Genomic DNA, 19,298 nt, shown 5'->3' with positions numbered 1-19,298 from the left:
TCTTACAGATAAATAGATCACACAAAATGCTACATTAAAAAACATAAAAGTTTCCCATATACCCCACTCCCCAGCCCCCCTGCTCTTCTGACATCAACATTCTCTTTCATCAGTAAGGCACATTCATGCCATTTAGTGAATATACCCTGGAGCTCTGCCACACAGCATGGACCATAGTTTACATTGTAGTTCACACTCTCCCCCAGTTCATCCAGTGGGTTATGGCAGGATAAACAATGTCCTGCATCTGTCCCCGATGTCATTCAGGACAACTCCAAGTTCCAAAAATGCCCTGTATCACACCCCTTCGTCCATATCCCTGCCCTCACCAACTCCTGTGGCCACCATCTCCACATCAATGATATAACTGCTTCCATTGCTAGAGTCAGAACAGTTCTATAGTAGATTATCAGTAAGTCCACTACAATCCATATTATATTCCTCCATCTTGTGGACCCTAGGATGGCGATATCCACTCCACCTCTAAATCGAGAGGGGGCTTAGATCCCACATTGCTGATAGATGCAATTCTTCTGCTTGCAGTTGTAGACACTCTCAGTTCCCTGGTGTGGTGGTTGACCATTCTCACTGCCCCGTCAGCTGACCTGGGTATATCCAATGAACAGGAGAGTAGATGTTGCAACTCTGCTGAAGCTCAGGGTCCAGCTGGCACATGGCCAGTCCAGAGATTCAAGTCTCCTGAGCATACACAAACTCCAGCTCCAATCACAGGTTCAGTAGAAGTGACAGAAGAGGCATGTGTAGAGGTCACATCTGAGTCCAACTCCATCACACTCCGGAGCACAAATTCCAAAGTAGGGCCCACTGGCAAGGCATGAACTCCAGAGCCATCTGTCATGACCTTAGAACCTGTGTGTCTCTGTAGCCCTCAGGAGCACCAGTACCTGGGGTTGTATCTACTTTGACTGTCTCTGGGATCCTGGTGAGACCTGCATAAGCACAACCCCTCTGATGACCTCCCAACTCATTTTGAAGCCTCTTAGCCATATAAGCTCATTTGTCTTTACTATCTCCCCCCTTTATTCAAGGTCTTTTTCTAGTTGCATTACCAGCTGGCTCACATTCATTTCACAATGAGTACATTTTCTTTATTGACCTATCCTCTTGTCATTTCTTTGTCCCCCTATGCACATCACCAGGATGAAAAAAATAAACAGATGAAGAGCCCTCACATTGGTTCCCGGATCTATGGATTAAGTATAATTGTGATTGGAAAGGTAAAGTGGGAGCTCATGAAATTGTGTTCCTCAGCTAAGAAGTAAATCACATTTCATCTTTGTGGAATGGTAGATTTAAGTGCACCCTTAAAGAATTAAAGTGTTAAAATTTGAGGAGGGGTTGGATGGCAGCTGACTAAGGCAATCCAAGAGCCAGCTCATCCTACAGTGTAGTTAGTGATCAGTCAGAGCTATCTAAAGCACCTGATTGGAGGGTCCAGGAATCCAGAAAATTTCCTGCAACATCCTTGGAAGAACAGAAGGAGGAGACTGCCCATCTGCACTGAAGATTTGTGAGTAGAGCACTCCATGCCATGGAGGCTGGTGCGCATCCCCTGCTGGTGGTGCAAGCAACCTCAGGAGCTATTCTTTGGCCGGAGTTAGAAGCTCTATTTCCCAAAAATGAGGGAGGAAGAGACACTTGGGCACCAACTTCAGCTACTAATGAGTAAATTCAGCTTGCTAAAGTCTAATCCTAAGAAAAGCTAAAATTTGAATCTGTCCAAGTCACAGTGACAGATGGCCTCCATTTTAACTCTGCCTCCAGCATGGGGGGGAGCAGGACTGATTGAAAATCACAGTGATGGTAAGGACAGTCTTCTCCACCCAGCTCAGATTGCTGCCCTACCTCCACTATAGGTTAGTAGGATATAGACTGAGAGATGAGAAGGGGTACTTATGCTTAACGTATGTAGAATTTTTAGTTAGCTTGACTGTAAATGTGTAGAAATTTTAGAGTTGATGGTGATATATTTTTTGTGAGTATAATTAACACAGCTGGTTTATAAATGGGATTGTGTCTGAAAGGGGTAGCCTAGGGTTGTAAACGTCATTTGGAAGAAAGCTAGAGAATAATCTAGGGACTGAATAAAATCATGAACCTAGAGGGGATAAGGATTGTGGCTAATAGTACAAATACAAGAATGTTCTTCTATGAAATAGAATAAATGTTTATCACTATTACAAGGTGGTAAAAATGTGGAGATGCATGGGAAAAATACAATTAATGTAACTTAAGGGCTATAGTTAACAGCAATTTTGTGATATTCTTGTATCAATGTCATAGAAGGTACTGTGTTAATAATAAGGGGGTATGGGGAAAATATACTGAATGTATGCTATAGACCATAGTTAGTGGTAATAGTCTTCTGATGTTTTCTCATAATCTGTAACAAACGTTCCACAGCAGTGTAAGGTGTTGTTGGAGGGTGTTGTTTGGGAATTCTGCACATTATGCATGGTTATTTTCTAAGTTCACAACTTCACTCATACACATATATACATGAATTAAAGGATATATGGGTGGTGGTGTCCATTTGTATTAGCCAGCCAAAGGGGCACTGATGCAAAATACCAGAACTCTGCTGGGCATTATAAAGGGTATTTATTTGGAGTAGGAGCTTACAGATACCACGCCGTAAAGCACAAGTTACTTCCCTCACCAAAGTCTATTTGCATGTGTTGGAGCAAGATGGCTGCTGATGTCTGTGAGGGCTCAGGCTTTCTGGGTTCCTCTGGGCTCAGCTCCTCTGTTTCCTCCACAAGGTCAGCTCTAGACTACCAGGCAAACAGCTCTGTCTCTTTCCCTGGGGCTCCATCTTAAGACTTCAGCATCAAACTCCAACATCAAACCCAACATCAGAACTCCTTAACTCTGTTCTTTGCCATGCCTTTTATCTGTGAGACTCCACCCACCAAAGGGTAGGGACTCAATGCCCTAATCATAACTCAGCCATGCCCAGGTACAGATCAGATTACAAACATAATCCAATATCTATTTTTGGAATTCATAATCATATCAAACTGCTATACCATTGTATCTCCATTATTTCAGTAATCTGGCACATGCAAAATCAAGTGGCTCAAAATGGACCATAAAGGAGAGATGTAAACTTAAAAGAAAGCTCCACTGATAAATGCTGTGCCAGATGTTGTGGTATCTTTTCAAGAACAGATCAGTAAGCTTTCTGGCACTTATATATGTACTTACTGATCTGATAGATAATGTGTTTTCAATTTTCATCAGGAAAAACACCTGGGATGGACTGTCATCCACATTCACATTTTTATGTTGAGAATATATTGACTCTCCTGCTATTTGTCACAATATACATACCTTGATCTTCTTGACATTCCAAAGAACAGAATATTGGTTCATATATTGATATTATTGTGCTAATTGGACCTGGTGAACAGGAAGTGGCAAGTACTCTGGATATCTTAGTAAGACACATGTCCAATACAAATATATAAGGGCCTAGGGTCCAACACATTAGTGGAGTTTTTAGGGATGCTGGGAAATCTTGACAGGGTAAAAGTACATTTACTGTACCTTGAACAATTCACCACTAAAAACAGGCACAGTGCTTGGAAGTCCTTGGATTTCAGAGAGAGCATTTATATACTTAGGAATGATATCTTCAGACACATTTATTGGGTGACTCAAAAAGATGACTGTTTTGAGCAGTATCCAGAGAAAAAGGGGCTCTACAGCAGGTTAAAATTTCAGGAAAGGGAAACGGACTTTGGCCCAGTGGTTAGGGCGTCCGTCTACCATATGGGAGGTCCGCGGTTCAAACCCCGGGCCTCCTTGACCCGTGTGGAGCTGGCCATGCGCAGTGCTGATGCGCGCAAGGAGTGCCGTGCCACGCAAGGGTGTCCCCCGCGTGGGGGAGCCCCACGCGCAAGGAGTGCGCCCGTGAGGAAAGCCGCCCAGCGTGAAAAGAAAGTGCAGCCTGCCCAGGAATGGCGCCGCCCACATTTCCCGTGCCGCTGACGACAACAGAAGCGGACAAAGAAACAAGACGCAGCAAATAGACACCAAGAACAGACAACCAGGGGAGGGGGGAAATTAAAATAAATAAATAAATCTTTAAAAAAAAAAAAATTTCAGGAAAAGCAAAAGGTAGGTGCTATGGTGCTTGAGGGATCCATGTTAGACAAAGAACACTGGGTATAGTCTCTTGCTAATCCCAGAAAGAGAGATGTGGAGTAGACCAATAGGATTCTGGAACAAGGCCATACCATCTGCAGCAGAGAACTTTTTTTTTTTTAAAGGAAAATCTGGTATGTTCATAGATTCTAAAGAGATTTAATACCTGACCAAGAAACATCAAATGACTATGGGACCAGAGCTTCCCATCATGATCTAGGTATTAGCAAACCTACAAATTATAAATTTGGGTGGTACAGCAGCAATACATCATATATTGGAAATTGTTCAGTCAGGATTGGACCCAACCTAATTCAGAGGACTCAAGTTACAGAGAAAGAAGGCTCATACTCCATGTCAACCACTCGTACTGTGCTAACTCCTGTTCTTCAGATCACTTCTGTGGCCTTATCAGGAGCTCTTATGACCAGCCTTTGGAGGCGAACAAACTAAGTTGTGACTCAGTTTGTTGGGAGCTGAAGGTATACAGTTGCCACAATAAAATTTCACTCAACAGTGACCTAGAAAAACACTCTCAGTTCGAAGAGCTTCAAGCAGTGTGTCTGCTCATCCATTTTGTATGGAGGAAAAAGTAACTTGAGGTAAAGATACACACACAGCCTTGAAGAGTGAACGATAACTTGGCTGGTTGATCAGAAGCCTGGTAAGAACAAGATAGAGTATTGGCTACAAGGGGATTTGGGGAAAAGCCCCCTGTAAACCTATGGATGTGAATATAGTGTTTCTTTGTGTCTCATGTTAGTGCTCATAAGAAAGATTCTAACACAGAGAATACATTGGAAAATTTTTTTTTATAATTTTTTTTTAAAAAATATTACATTAAAAAAATATGAGGTCCCATTCCACCCCACCGCCCCCACCCCCCACTTCCCCCACAGCAACACTCTCTCCCATCATCATGACACATCCATTGCACCTGGTAAGTACATCTCTGGGCATTGCTGCACCCCATAGTCATACATTGGAAAATTAAGAGGACAGGATGACTAGTTCAGTGGGTGTCAGTCAACTTCTGTCCTCAGTTATTCCAGGGCTGGTATAATAGCTAGTAAGGCAGGAATTGATACTATGCTTATGCTCATCAGCAAGGATTCCCTCTCTCTGAGAGGGGTTTAGGTACTGCTGTTGCTGACCTTTCAACACAAAGGACTAATGCTGAGAGATCTCTCAAGGAGACAAACCAACCATTTGGTAGAATAATGTTTGTATTGGATTCCTTGGAACCTGGAGGGAGCAGCAGTTTGTCTTTATTGAGAAATGATATATATTCTAGGCTTGTATTTACCTTTTCTGTCTGCCATGTCTTGGTCAGCATCACCATCTGAGGATCCATAGAATTTCTAGACATGGGACACCATGTAATATCCCCTCAGACCAAAAGGACCTTTTTTTTTTGGTGAAAGAGTTGTCACACTGGGCATATGGTCAAGGTTTCTACTTGCCTTTCCATTAACTACCTCATCAGGAAACTGCTGGCCTTATAGCATACTGGAAAAACTTCATAAATGAGCAGCTAAGGCGATTGCTTCAGGATCTCACTGTTTAGGAGTATGGTGATATCCTTCAAGATGTGGCCTAAATTTTGAACAAATGACAATTAAATGATGCTGTGTCCTTGACAGAATATACTGGTCTATGAACCTAGGGCTAGAAATGGCCCCTCCTACCATCACTTCCAGTTGTGGGGGTGCTGGGTCATACGGTATGTGCATAATTTGACCAAGTAATGTCAGATTGTCCTGCAAAATGCTGCACCTGCTTAACACTCCCACCAGCAGTGCATAATAGTTCCCATATGCCCTCACTTCCTATAACCTGTGGTATTATCTAACTTCTGAGTTTTGTCTTACCATGAGGAAAGTCAAGAGCATGGACACAGGGAGGGGCACATCCTGGTTAAGAGCCAAATGCACCTGAGATTCTAGAAACTCTTTTTTTGGTATCCTCCTTGCTGTACCAAACTATTGGTTTGAAAGAGAGACACCTACTACTACCTCCAGGGGTAAGATCTCACCACATGAAGGGTAGCCTACCACAGGAACAGCAGTAATAGGGTCCCAACCCACTCCATGATTTGTAGGTATCAGTGTTGCCAGCAAAAGCACAACTCACACACACTCCCTGGATGGAACAATGTTTACTCATAGAGAAGAGTCAGAGCAAGGTCAGCTTCACTAGTGGGCATTGGTCCCCATGGCCAGCCAGTTTTGCAGGGAGATATTCTACATACAGCATCATCTTGTGGTTGTGCTGTAGAGAAGGGGCACTTCTCACTCCTTGTCAGGAAAAGATGTGCCACTGGGGGTCATAAGACTGTTTCCAGTGTGTTTTTACCTAGGGTTAGAGCAAAGGGCAAGGAATGTGCCTGCAGACCACTCTCTGCTAGAAGATGTGTTTTTATCTCAAAGCACTCCCAAGAAGGGAGTCATTTCCCATTCATCCTAAATGCCAGGCTAACACACCTAGTCCTGAGCACAGGGTTTATTTGTGGGTCATAGGGAAAAGCTGCAGGCTGTGATCAGACCATCCCTTACCAGACCCTTCCTTGCCACCAGGTGAAAAAGAGCAAGGTAAAATCATTTTAGGACTTTAGTTTAGCTAATCTTTCAGATAGCTGAAAGGAGCAGCTGGATATAGTGGGACTAAAGTGGTAGGGGAGTGTAGAATTTTTTTCCCCAGTTCTACCCATAATTTCCTGTGTAGCCCTGGGGATAATTGCTTATGTTCTCTCAGGGCATTTCCCCCTCTTTGTCAAAAGGGAAACTTCCTGCTTTCTCTTTTTTTATATTTTATCCTCCCCTCCACCCCCACCCCGACCTTGTGGCTTTCTGCTTTGCTGTCTGCTCTCTATGTCCATTCGCTGTGCATTCTTCTGTATCTGTATTTTTATTTATTTATTTCTCCCTTGCAGTTTGCTTGCTGTCTGCTCTCTGTGTCCATCCACTGTGCTCTTCTGTGTTTTTGCTTGTTTTTGTTGTGCCACCTTGCTGAGTCGGCTCTCTGGAGTGCTTGTGGGCTGGGCAGCACTCTGTGGCACTTGCAGCCCTGTGGCTCTCTGCAGAGTGCGGGCAAGGAGGCCCCTGGACGCAAATCCAGGGCCTCCCATATGGTAGACGGAATCCAACTGATTGAACCACAGCCGCTTCCCCTGCCTTCTCTTTTTCCTCATTCTCTGGGAACTGAGTGCCCACTATATCATATTTAAGAAAGTTTCTTGAGAAATCAGTGCTCTAGAACACTTGGCATTTGGGGCAGATGTGACAAGTTGGGGGAAAGGACAAAGATGGGACATTGTAAAGCTGGTAGGAAGTTCAGCACAGTCCGCATAGATGCTGATAGACTCAAGGAGAGTTTCTTTAGGAGTTGGGGACTGGAGGGCCAGGCCAGACCTCCCAACTCAAGGTGTTATGATCACAGTCTTCCCAACAGATACTCAGTAACCAATTGTTGAGTACAAATCCTCATAAGAAGGGTGTAGCAATTTGATATGGTTATGAATTCCAAAAATAGGTTTGGGTTATGCTTGTAATCTGGTCTGTACCTGGGTGTGATTAAGTTATGATTAGGGCTTTGATTGGACCACACCACCAAGGTGGGTAGGGACTCACAGATAAAAAGACATGGCAAAGGACAGAGTTTGGGGCTTTTAATGTTGGAGTTTTGATATTGGAGTTTGATGCTGAAGCTGGAGCCATGGGGAGAGAGACAGAGCCATTTGCCTGATAGTCTACAGCTAACCATGTGGAGGGAGGTAAAGCCACAAGAGCCTCATAGTCTACAGCTGATCTTGTGGAGAAAACGGAGGAGCTGAGCCCAGAGGAACCCAGGAAGCCTGAACCCTCGCAGATGTCAGCAGCCATCTTGCTCCAACACGTGAAAATAGACTTTGGTGAGGGAAGTAACTCATGCTTTATGGCCTGGTATCTGTAAGGTCCTACCCCAAATAAATACCCTTTATAAAAACCAATCAATTTCTGGTATTTTGCATCAGTACCCCTTTACTGACTAATACAAAGGGTGAATATTCTCATCTGACCCAACTCAAGCCATCACTTCTATGGCTGCATTTTCTGGAGAGAAGCCAAACTGTTAGATAACGTGATTCCATAAAACTTCACTTCTGCTCTTTCTTGGGCTGTACCTGCAAACCACCTTATTTTCCCTTTTACTGTCTGTGATACTCAGCAGCTTCTTCTCAGTCTTGTGTACAAGGCACAACTGTTACTAGCCCATCTCCCTTTCCTCACATTGTGCCTCCTGCCCAAGTTTCCTCTATACTTTTGCATCTCATTCGTACTAACTACTGTTGCCTTCTGCCACTTCTTGCTTTCTTCTTTTCACTTTTTGCCTTTCCCTTAATTGACATTAATGTTTAGTCAGTCAGGAAGTGTCATCACTTAGCAGAGGCTATTTCCCAGTAGAAGTTTCTTATACTATTAATATAGATACAGGCAGTGTAAGGAGATTACCATAAGGTTAATTAATGCTTGGGCTGACCTCCATACTGGCTTTAGTCGGGGGCGAAAAAGGTGGGGAAATGTTAAAGAGGTTGAGTATCTGGCTGAGGTTGTCCTGGATTAAACATTAAGCAAAATAAGCTTGTATTAGGGTACCATGGGAGTTGGGGTGACAGAGCAGAGATTTTCCCACTGGCTATCATGCTCTAACTCTTTCACTGTCGCAGTCAACTTTAGTAATTATTTTGTAATTTTCCTTATCTGCTATGCTCAACTTTACCCCAAACGTTAAAAAAAATATTTTTTCTGGCATGGAGAGTAACTGAAGTTAAAAAGTTTGCTTTAAAGTTGTCCTCAGATATCACATTTGTTTCCATCTCACCGAGTTTTGTTTCTTACAAGTATAAACACAGCTGCTGGGTCTGGCAAACAATGAACTCATCAGCTGATTTGTATAATGGGTCCTTAAATTCTTTATTTTAAGCAACAGGAGGACTGAGGTTGCACCATTGTTGGGCTATTTTAGGGGATCAATTGGCCTTAATCCAGCAGAGGGCTGAGGCCACTCAATTTGAAGTCTACTTGGAATCCACTGAGTTTCCTCTCTGAGTCAAAAGGACTATCAAGATTGGAAATGTCAGTCCATCTACTCTAGTGGAAGTGGGGGGGCGGGTGATAGGACTTGCCATTAGAGTGGGAATTGAGTTCCAATTGTCCTTTCCAGCTTTGAACATGAAATTCATCTCTCATAGCTTCTCTTTCTACATTTGTGAGATGCCTGGTTTGAATGAGCTTTGTGCTTTGCAAATGATAAAGAGCTTTATGAATGTAAAGTACCATGTTTATTGAGCAAATTAATGTCCTTGGCATCTGAATGTACTTAGCTGACTAATATTTAACACCTGTTTTTCTTCAGCCACTAGAATTATAAAGCTTATTATGTAAGCAGTGACTGCAAGGGTTCTCCTGAACTGAGAAGAAATCTTATGAGGCCAGAACTGAGAAGAGAAATTATCAGGCTGTGTTCCTGAAAAAGCATTAAAAGCAGCTCCCTGGAGAGGAGACTCCTCAAATGCATCATTTATATTTGAATAAACATTAGGTATGATTTCTTTCTCCTTAGGGAACACCCCCAGGCTTCGCAGGTGCCTCTTCATCACCAGAATCTCCATGGTTCCATTCCCATCTGCTAGATACTCCTCTCTCCACCTATCTGCTACATTTGTATGTCTCCCGAGGGGAATCCTGATTTCTTTCTAGAAATCGGTGTTTTCTTTTCATCGAAAGACATAGTCCCTTTCAATGCCCCTTCTTACACAAGGAAATGGAATCTGACATTTCTCTTTCCTTTTTTGGACATTGATCTAGAATTTAATTGTAGAACTGGGACCAGCTTTATTATATCATGGACCTTGTATATGGGAACAGGCCTAGGAAAAGGCGGGGCTCATGAGCATGGTTCTACCTTTCTCAGCTAAGAGAATCCTGCTCAGGCCTCTAGACCATGGCTCCCAGGGTGGAAAAATGAAACAAAACAAAAAGTAGAAGTAGGACATGGATTAAATAATTTTCACAACAGGGAATAGGGCAGGAGTGAGACAAATAGAACTCCCAGGACTTGGTCCTCTTAGGGCAGGGAATTATTCCCTATGGGAAGAATGTGGGTTTCTGGCCTGAGAAAAGGGTCCTCCCTCAAAGACTTTCTGTAGTGAGGAGAAAGGGTGGCTTACATGTCTTCCTGAGCTATGCTCATCCATAGCCACAGGCAGAGAAACAGGGGCAAGGCAGCAGTGCCAGGCTTGAACAGGAACTGGAGTGCACACATACTGGAGGAATTTATGTCTAAGAGGACAGTGCATTCAGAAGCCCAGATACTCCTATAACTCTAGCAAGAGACACTGGAACATCTGGTCAGGTCTGCTAGCCAAAACCATCACACCCTGGGAATTTCCTCATTGCCATCTTGTTTGTTTATCTGTGAGAAAAGTCAACATTCTGCTGGAATTTTAAACTGGGGTAGGGTGAGTAGGGTTGTTTCCCTTTATTTCTCAATATGAGATTGGAAGTCTCCTGGATCATTAGGATGGATCCAGCCTTAACTTTTGGAAACAGGATTATTTCCTCTTCTAACATCTACTTCTAAACCTCTGCTCTGGATCTGCGGGATCCATGAAGTCTCTTCTCCATGTCCTCTGAATAACATCATGTCTTACCTCCCTACAATGCCATCAACCTCAATTCTAAAATTTGCCACAGTTGAACTGGTGCCTTGACACTCATGTGACAATTTGTAGCTCCCCTGAGTTTTGCATCATCAGGTACAATGAATCCTCTATAAGAAGTGGTAGCCCAATTAGAAACATTAAAAAATATGTTTAATAAGAATTCAAGCCATGAAGTAGGAAGAAATTTAGGTGACAGTGGGGAGTACGGAGACATTTGGCATATGTTTGTTATAATTCTTCCAGTATAAAAAAGCTGGATTAAATTACCTTTCTATGTTTTGCTCCCTCTAAGAGGCTTGGATTCCCATTATATGTGTGAGAACTACTATCTTGAAGATTCCCTGGAAAGGTGGTGTCTTCCCAGATCTGTTTCTCTAGCTTCAGTTACTCTTCAGTCTGCCTCTGCTCACAGAGACCCGGTTGTGGGTCAGTTATCAGATCCCACCTTTGAAAGACCTTTGTGATCATCTCCAGTCATCTGCAGGGGAAGACGTAATCTGAAGAACCCCTTACAGAGTTAGGATGACTAGAGAATCTTTGGAATTGCCCAAGTACTAACTCAGTGGAAGAACCACGGAAGAACTTGGGGTCCTGTATCAGATATAAGGAAGAACTCAAAGAGTAGATGAGTTGGGACAGCTGATGGCTGAGCTCTTAATGCTGTAGAATTCTCCTAGAGAACCAGAGTGTTGAAGTTAAACAGAGTCCTGAGATGCCCTAAGAAGCCAGGGGAGATTGCTTTCATTCATTCACTTTGTGTTTATCTGACATTGCTTGTGGATTGGAAGAAACTGCTGCCAAACCCCAGGTACCATATAGCAGGTCTTCTCTAACTCACTCTGTCTTTCATTTCCATTATTTCTCTAAACTCATTGAATCTTCCTTCTCCCCTCCCTCCCCTCCCTGTCCTCCCTTCTTCCTTCCCTTCGTCCCTTTTTCCCTTCCTCCCTTTCATTTATGTATTGCCTATTAAAAAACTCCATTGTTTTAATAATTGTTTGAATACATTCTCATGATTCAAAATCTAAATTATATAATAGGTAGACTTTGAAACTTCCAATTTTATCCTTGCCTCAAATCACTCATTCCTCTCCATACTCTTTATAGGGAACCACTTTTATTAGATTCTTGTATATTCTTCCAGTGTTTCTTTAAGCTTATACAGTAGCCTTATACCCCTAATTTTCCAATGCAAAATTTATCATGTTATTATACTGTCCTATGCCTTACTGTTTTTATTTAGCACTATGATCTGGAGAGCTTTCACTGTAATAATGAAAGATTCAGTCTTTTTTAAGAACTATGTATTATTCAGTTGTGTATATGAATCATAGTTTATTTAAGGAGTTTTACAATTTGTTGACATTATGATTTTTTCTAAATATTTACTAGTGCAAATAGTACTGTAATGAGTAACCTTTTTTGTAAATCACTTTTCATGCTAACAGTTTTACCTAAAGGATAAAGTCCCAGAAGTAGAATTGCTGGATCAAAGGGAAATACATTCATATATTTGATAGCTTTAGTGAATTGATCTCCATAGTGTTTCATTATTTTTAAGAGAAACTTTTTCTCACAATCCCTCTAACAGAGAGTATTTATTGCTCTTTTGGATTTATGAGAATTTGATAAGTAAAAAATATCCAAGTATAGTTTTTTTAAGGGCATTTTTTAAACTTTAATTTTAAAAAAGTTTCAGATTACAGAAAAGTTATGTTGAAAATATAGGGGATTCCCATATACCCTATCCCCTCTTCCTCTCACACTTTCCCCTAACATTCTACATTAGTGTGGTACATTTTACAATTGATGAACATGTATTGAAGCATTGCTACTAAGCATGGCCTATAGTTTGCATTATGCTTTGCACCACACAATTTTATAGATTTTGACAAAATGTATAATGGCCTGTATCCGTACTGTGATATCATGCAGAACAATTCCAGTGCCTTAAAAATGCTGTATGTTCTACCTATTCTTCCCCCACCTGCCCTGAAACTCTGGTAACCACTATCTTTATATCAATGCTACAAGTTCTTCTGTTACTACAATAATAAGTCTCCTTTGTTCCATGGTTGCATTCCTCCCTTGTATGTTTGCTTATTCCTCAGTCTTGAGGATTTTGAGATGGTGATGCCTGCTTTGCTCAGATTGAGAAGAGGTTTGGATTTTATGAAGCAGATGAAAGGAACTGATTGTCTTGCAGTTGTAGATTCTCTGTGTTTTTTGGGGGTGGGGGTTGTCCTGAGTGAGTCCAATGAACTACCTACTCCCCTGTGTAGTTTTAATTTTCATTGTTGTTATTACAAATGAGTTGAAGCATCACTTCATATGTTAGGTACTGATTTTTTTAATTATTTTTCAGGTACATTAAGGCTGTGCCTTCTCAAGTTGGTTTTAGAAAACTATTCTAAGACAGATATAAATGATTTAAAGCAATAGTATTTCTTCTTTTATAAAGTTTATTTCTCTCCCCCCCCCCACTTGTCTGCTGTGTCCATTCGCTGTGTGTTCTTCTGTGTCCGCTTGTATTCTTGTCAGTGGCACCAGGAATCTGTGTCTCTTTTTGTTGCATCATCTTGCTGTTTCAGCTTTCCATGTGTGCGGTGCCATTCTTGGGCAGGCTGCACTTTTTTCGTGCAGTGCGGCTCTCCTTATGGGGTGCACTCCTTTTGCATGGGCTCCCCTATGCGGGGGACACCCCTGTATGGCACGGCACTCTTTATGTGGATCAGCTCTGTGCATAGGCCAGTTTCACCACATGGGTCAGGAGGCCCGGGGTTTGAACCTTGGACCTCCTATGTGATAGGTGGTTGCTTTATCCATTGAGCCAAATCCACTTCCCAACAGTGTTTCTTGAATTATGACTTTTATTGGTTCAAATAAGCTTGTTACTTTACCCCATTATACAGTTTAAGAACATTTATAAAATGTAAGTGTTTTACAGACTTGAAAATCACATTTTGGTAAAATTTTGGAAAATTATATAAGGAATGAAAAAAATGGAAAATGTGAAGGGTAATGAGTTCTAATAATTTAACTACAAATTTATCTTAAAGGTCATTTGTTTTGAAATATTTTTATGTATATACAATATTTTTACTGGTATAAAATTCTGGATTGGCAGTTTATCTTTCAGAACTTTGAAGATATCTCATTTTCTGCTCCCTTCCATCATTTCTCTTGACAAGTCAGCTAACAGTCTTACTGTTGATCATTTGAAGGTATAATGGCCCACCCCCTGGCTGCATTTAAAATGTTCTCTTTATTTCTGTTTTTCAGTAGGCACACACTATTATGTGCCTATGATTGTGATTTTAAAATGTATTTATTCTGATTCAAGTTCTAGTTCTTCTTGTATGGGTGTTTTGATGTCTTTTGTCAATTTTGGAAAAATTTAAGCCATTATATATTTAAATATTACTTCTTCCCCTCTCACTCTCATTTCTCTCTGGGACACTTATTACAAATATTATAACACTCTGCTCCATATCCCATATGTCTCTTACTATCTTTTTTTAAAAAACTAATTTATTGAAATATACCACCCACACACAGACATACATAAACAATAAGTGTATAGTAATAGTTGTGAACTTACAAAACAAACATATGTGATATCATACAGGACTCTCATAACTCACCCTTACCACCAACACTTTACATTGTTGTTAAACCTTTTTAATTAATGATTAAAGAGCATTGTCAAAATATTACTATTAACCAAAGTATTTCCCCCAATCCTCTCTATTATTATTATCTTTATGTCATTTATATATGAACATACATAAACAAGTGTATAGTAAAAGTTGTGAACTTACAAAGCAAATATGCGTAGTATCTTACAGGGGTCTCATACATCAACCCTCCACCAATACCTTGCATTGTTGTGAGACATTTGTTACAAATTATGAAAGAATATTGTCAAAATATTACTAATTATAGTCCTTATCTTACATTTGGTGTGTTTCCCCCCCAAACTACCCTATTATTATTTTTTAAATACACTTTTTATGACAGAAGTTGTAAACTTATAAAACAATCATGCATATTTGCAGAATCCCAAGCAACACCTCTCTATCAACACACCACTCTGTGGTGGAACATTTGTTACAGATAAGATAATATCATCTGATTGTTACCATGTCCATAGTATACATTTGGCTCACATTTTCTATACTGCCCCATTACCAACAAGATACCTCTTTGGCATAGATGCAAGAATATTATGTTATTACTGCTAACCACAATCCATAGGTCATTCCAGTTGTATTTTTCCCCATGCATTCCCGATACCCTGCAGTAGTGATGATATTCATTTGTTCTAGCTCACAAAGGACACTCTTGCATCTGTATCATCAACCACAATTCTCATCCACCTCTTGGTTTACTGTGCTATCGAGTTCCTAGTTTATTCTCTAACATTCTGTTAATTGGCATTTACATCCCTAGACTACCATTTTCAGCCACATCCCCATTTATAAACTAGCTATTACTCACTATTTGTTACCATCCATTCTATATATTTCCACACTTTTACAGTAAAGCTAATTAAAACTTCTACATACATTAAACACCAATAGTCCATCTCAGTTCTTCTCTTATCTCCATTAAGAATCCACCACCTACCACCAGGTCTTGAAGATATTTTCCTACAATTTCTTCTAGAAGTTTTATGGTTCTTGCTTTTATTTTTAGGTTTTTGATGCATTTTGAGTTAATTTTTGGATAAGGTGTGAGGTAGAGGTCCTCCTTCCTTCTTTTGGCTATAGCTATCCAGTTCTTTCAGCACCATTTTGATGAATGGATTGTTCTGCCCAAGCTGTGTGGGTTTTAACAGGCTAGTCAAAAATCACTTGACCATGTATGTGAGGGTCTGTTTCTGAGTCATTACTTTGGTTCCATTGGTCTATGTGTCTGCCTTTATGCCAGTACCATGCTGTTTTTAACACTATAGCTTGGTAGTATGACTTAAAGTCCGGAGATGAGGGTTTGCTTTTCCTTTTATGATGTTTCTGGCTATTGAGGGCCCCTTACCCCTCCAAATAAATTTGATAATTGTGTCTTCAATTTTTTAAAAAAATGCTGGTGAAATTTTTATCAGGGTTGCTTTGACTCTGTATACCAATTTGAGTAGAATTGACATCTTGATGATATTTACTCTTCCAATCCATGAGCATGGAATGTCCTTCCAGTTATTTAGGACTTTTAAAATTTCTTTTAACACTGGGTTGCTGTTTTCTGAATAAAACTGCTTTACATCATTGTTTAAGTTTATTCCCAAATATTTGAGTTTTATCTGTCATATTTTATTTTCACTACTCTTTTGACACTTTTAGTTACTTTTATTGATACAATCTTCATTTCTAGACTCTCTTCTAGGCCTCTCTCCCCTGTCTTTTCTTTTCAGGCTCTAGCACACCCTTTAGTATTTCCTGAAAATCTGCGCTCTTGTTTAGAAATTCTCTCAGTTTCTGTTTATCTGTGAATATTCTAATCTTGCCCTCATTTTTGAAAGATAGTCTTGCTGGATATAAAATTCTTGGCTGGAAGTTTTTCTCTTGTAGTATCTTAAATATATCAGAACACTGTCATCTTGCCTCCATGGTTTCTGGTGAGAAATCACTTAATCTTATTGGGTTTGCATTATATGTTATGCATTGCTTTTCTCTTGCTGTTCTCAGAATTCTCTTTGTCTTTGGCATTTGATATTCTGATTAGTATGTGTCGCGGAGTTGGTCTATTTGGTTTTTTCAGATGGGAGTACATTGGGCTTCTTGGACATGGATATCTATGTCATTCAATAGGGTTGGATAATTTTCTAACGTTATTTCTTTAAATATTCCTTCTGCCCCTTTTCCCTTCTCTTCTCCTTCTGCGACACCCATTACATGTACGTTTGCACATCTCTGACTGTTGTTTAGTTCCCTGAGACCTTGTTCAGTTTGTTCCATTCTTTTCTTCATCTGTTCTTTTGTATGTTCACTTTCAGAGGCCATTTTTCCAAGCTCACCAATCCTTTCTTCTGCCTCCTCAAATCTGCTATTATATGATTCCAATGTTTTTTTCATTTCATTTATTGCGCCTTTCATTCCCATAAGATCTGCTATTTTTCTATGTATGCTTTCAAATTCTTCTTTGTGTCCATCCACAATATCCTTAATCTCTTTAGCCATCTCATTGAATTTATTTGTTTGAACATCTATGATCAGTTGTCTCAACTCCTTTATGTCATCTGGAGGCTTATCTTATTCCTTTAACTCGGACATATCTTCCTGTTTCTTGGTGTGGATTGTAATTTTTGTTGGTATCTTGGCACTTGGCTTACTAGAGTATTTATTCTGGGTGCAATTTTTCTCTTTAGTTTAGGGATTCCTGCCCTTTCTCCCTTGCTGGTTGTGCAGTAGGAGCCAAGGATGTAATTGGTGCTATAAACTGTGGAGGCTCAACCTGCCCTCATTGCCCCAGGGACCGATGAAGCTTCTCCCAACTTTCTTCTTTCCCAGAGGTAGGGACAGAGTCACAGTTGTGTGGAATAATCCAAGTCATGCAGGTCTAGACTGTAGTTACCCAGAGAGACAGTTGAAGCTTCACGCCCCTTTCTCCCCTGCCTGAGGTTTGGATGGTGCTGCAGGTGTGGGCAGCAATCTATGCTGTGTAGGTCCAAGATGACTGCAGTTTCCCCAGTAGACTTCCAATTATTCCACCCAAAGTTACCCTCAGTTACCTGGATAGACTGGGGCAGAGCTAGCCAGCCTCCTCCCTGCCAGAGGTGGGGCTGAAGCCTAGGCTAGGACTGCAGGCTGATCTGGGTGAAAGAAACTGGTTACTACAGTCACTGTGATATTTGGTCAGGCCTGGCTTCCCCTAAGGCTGGGGGCAGAGTCAAAATGGCAACCATTGGCCTCTCTCCAACTTGGACAAATTCATACCCCAACTGTTCCTAGGGTTATTCTTTAGCCATCTGAGTCTAACAATCAGTAACTGATATCAGCAGCCAACCATCTTTCCTCCCCTGTTTTTGGGAAATGGAGCTTCCAATTCCCATCACGGAACAGCTCCTGGGCAGCTTGCACCACCAGAGTAGGACAATCACCAGCCTCTGCAGCTTGGCCGGCAATTTCTGGGAGAGGCTGGCACAGGTCCCTGCAGCTTCCTCCCTGTCAGAGGTGGCAGTGGGGCTTAGGCTAGACCTGCAATCTGACATAGATGGAAGGAAGCCAGTCCCCACCAGCACTGGGATTCTCAGTCTACCCCATTTCCCCTCATGCCAGGTGGGGAGTTAAGATGGTGGCTCCCTGTCTCTTTCTGACTTGGACAGGCTCAAACTTTAGCTGCTCTCAGGGTTATACTTTATCCCCCTGAATTTTACTCATCAGTAGCTGAAGTTGGTGCCCAACCGTCTCTTCCTCCCTCATTTTTGGGAAGTGGAGCTTTCAATTCCAGTCGTGGAACAGCTGCCGAGGTGGCTTGTGCCTCCAGTGGAGGATGGGCACCAGCCTCCAGGGCATGGCGCGCTCTACTTACAAGTTTTCTCTGCAGACAGGCATTCTCCTCTTTCCATTCCTTCAAGGATGTTTCAGGATGCTCTTCTGGTCTCCTGGAGTTCCCAAACAGGTGCTTCAGCTAGCTCAGATAGCTCTGGGTGTTTCCTGACTGTCCTGTGGCAGGAGCTGATTCTAGGAGCTCCTTACTCCACCACCATCTTGCTTTCCCTGTCTTTTACTATCTTTTTTGTGCTACTCACCTCTCTTTCCTGTGTGATTCACTGTTATTTTTTCTAACTTATATTCAGTTTCAACTAATTCTATTCTCATTTGTGTCTCAGTTCCTATTAAATCAGTTCATTGAGCTCTTAATTTCTGATAGTTGTACTTTTAAGTTAGGCTATTGGATTCTTTTTGGAGTAATTTCTTATTTTGACATCATTTCAGAAAAATCTAGTGTTTTTATAAATTGGAAAAGTAACATATATATGTGAAAAATTAAATAATCACAAAAGAATATAACCTGAAATATAGAAGTCATCTATGCCTTAATACCCCATCTCACAGCCAGCAGATGCTCCCAGCGATTAGTTCCTTACGAATCCTTTCAGAAGGTTCCTATGTGTCTATTCCTCTGGTGTATGACCATTCACAGTGGAGTGAAAGTCATCTATAATCATCTCATCCTTTGAATCTATTTTTACTCTATGAGTAGCAATTGATTAATTCAGTTTTCCTTGCTCCATGGCAGCCATTTTTATCTTTAGGATGAATGAAAATGAATGTTTTCTCTTTTGTTTTAACTCACATTTCAGTTCTTATTTGTTTTCTTTTTTTCTATATTTTAACATTTGCTTTAGGTATCCTAAGTCACTCAGTCGACTGTTTCTTTCTAGCTATCCCCACATCAGAATGCTCTTCCATGTTGCCCCCAACAA

This window comes from Dasypus novemcinctus, chromosome 5 (genome assembly GCF_030445035.2).
Source record: "Dasypus novemcinctus isolate mDasNov1 chromosome 5, mDasNov1.1.hap2, whole genome shotgun sequence".
In the NCBI taxonomy this organism is placed as follows: domain Eukaryota; kingdom Metazoa; phylum Chordata; class Mammalia; order Cingulata; family Dasypodidae; genus Dasypus; species Dasypus novemcinctus.
The sequence above is the reverse complement of the archived record's forward strand: the minus strand, read 5'-3'. Positions refer to the sequence as shown.